The following is a 2,199-nucleotide window of genomic DNA, read 5'->3' as shown; positions in this document are numbered from 1 at the left end:
AAAAACCGCGTCTGCCGGGGCGGCGCGAAAACCGCGTCAGCCGGGGCGGCGCGAAAACTGCGTCAGCCGGGGCGAAAGAAAAAAAAACGCGTCTGCCGGGGCGAGCCCGGGTGCGGCACCACCGGGAAAACTGTGGCAAACAGACATGGCGATCGAGTGAGTGGGCCGCCAGCCAGGCACAGCCGAAAAGTGCTAAGTCCGAACTGCGTCTGCCGGGGCGGCGCGAAAACCGCGTCTGCCGGGGCGGCGCGAAAACTGCGTCAGCCGGGGCGAAAGAAAAAAAAACGCGTCTGCCGGGGCGAGCCCGGGTGCGGCACCACCGGGAAAACTGTGGCAAACAGACATGGCGATCGAGTGAGTGGGCCGCCAGCCAGGCACAGCCGAAAAGTGCTAAGTCCGAACTGCGTCTGCCGGGGCGGCACGAAACCGCGTCAGCCGGGGCGGCGCGAAAACCGCGTCTGCCGGGGCGGCACGAAAACTGCGTCAGCCGGGGCGAGCCCGGGAGCGGCACCACCGGGAAAACTGTGGCTAACAGACATGGCGATCGAGTGAGTGGGCCACCAGCCAGGCTCAGCCAAAAAGTGCTAAGTCCGAACTGCGTCAGCCGGGGTGGCAAAAACCGCGTCAGCCGAGGCGGCGCAAAAAACCGCGTCTGCCGGGGCGGCACGAAACCGCGTCAGCCGGGGCGGCGCGAAAACTGCGTCAGCCGGGGCGAAAGAAAAAAAAACGCGTCTGCCGGGGCGAGCCCGGGTGCGGCACCACCGGGAAAACTGTGGCAAACAGACATGGCGATCGAGTGAGTGGGCCGCCAGCCAGTCACAGCCGAAAAGTGCCAAGTCCGAACTGCGTCAGCCGGGGCGGCAAAAACCGCGTCAGCCGGGGCGGCGCAAAAACCGCGTCTGCCGGGGCGGCACGAAACCGCGTCAGCCGGGGCGGCGCGAAAACTGCGTCAGCCGGGGCGAGCCCGGGTGCGGCACCACCGGGAAAACTGTGGCAAACAGACATGGCGATCGAGTGAGTGGGCCGCCAGCCAGGCTCAGCCAAAAAGTGCTAAGTCCGAACTGCGTCAGCCGGGGCGGCAAAAAACCGCGTCAGCCGGGGCGGCGCAAAAAACCGCGTCTGCCGGGGCGGCGCGAAAACCGCGTCAGCCGGGGCGGCGGGAAAACTGCGTCAGCCGGGGCGAAAGAAAAAAAAAACGCGTCTGCCGGGGCGAGCCCGGGTGCGGCACCACCGGGAAAACTGTGGCAAACAGACATGGCGATCGAGTGAGTGGGCCGCCAGCCAGGCACAGCCGAAAAGTGCTAAGTCCGAACTGCGTCTGCCGGGGCGGCACGAAACCGCGTCAGCCGGGGCGGCGCGAAAACCGCGTCTGCCGGGGCGGCGCGAAAACTGCGTCAGCCGGGGCGAAAGAAAAAAAAAACGCGTCTGCCGGGGCGAGCCCGGGTGCGGCACCACCGGGAAAACTGTGGCAAACAGACATGGCGATCGAGTGAGTGGGCCGCCAGCCAGGCACAGCCGAAAAGTGCTAAGTCCGAACTGCGTCTGCCGGGGCGGCACGAAACCGCGTCAGCCGGGGCGGCGCGAAAACCGCGTCTGCCGGGGCGGCACGAAACCGCGTCAGCCGGGGCGGCGCGAAAACTGCGTCAGCCGGGGCGAGCCCGGGTGCGGCACCACCGGGAAAACTGTGGCAAACAGACATGGCGATCGAGTGAGTGGGCCGCCAGCCAGGCACAGCCGAAAAGTGCTAAGTCCGAACTGCGTCAGCCGGGGCGGCAAAAACCGCGTCAGCCGGGGCGGCGCAAAAAACCGCGTCTGCCGGGGCGAATGCAAAAAAAAACAAAGAAAAAAGCCCGCGCTTAATCAAAAGAAAACAAAGAAAAAAGCTTGCGCTTAATCAAAAGAAAACAAACAAAAAAAGTTCGCGCTTAAGCCTGGCGGTGGAACCACCGGGGCAAACAGACCTGGCGATCGAGTGAGTGGGCCGCCAGCCAGGGTGAGCCAAAAAGTGCAAAGTCCGAACCGCGTCAGCCGGGGCGACGCAAAAACCGCGTCAGCCGGGGCGGCGCGAAAACCGCGTCAGCCGGGCGGCGCAAAAACTGCGTCAGCCGGGGCGGCACGGAAAAACGAAAACCGCGTCAGCCGGAGCGGCACAGAAAAACGAAAACCGCGTCAGCCGGGGCGACATCAAAATGAGGAAAA

Source organism: Rhipicephalus microplus, chromosome 7 (assembly GCF_043290135.1).
Source record: "Rhipicephalus microplus isolate Deutch F79 chromosome 7, USDA_Rmic, whole genome shotgun sequence".
NCBI classification, from domain to species: domain Eukaryota; kingdom Metazoa; phylum Arthropoda; class Arachnida; order Ixodida; family Ixodidae; genus Rhipicephalus; species Rhipicephalus microplus.
This window is presented reverse-complemented; position numbering follows the sequence as displayed.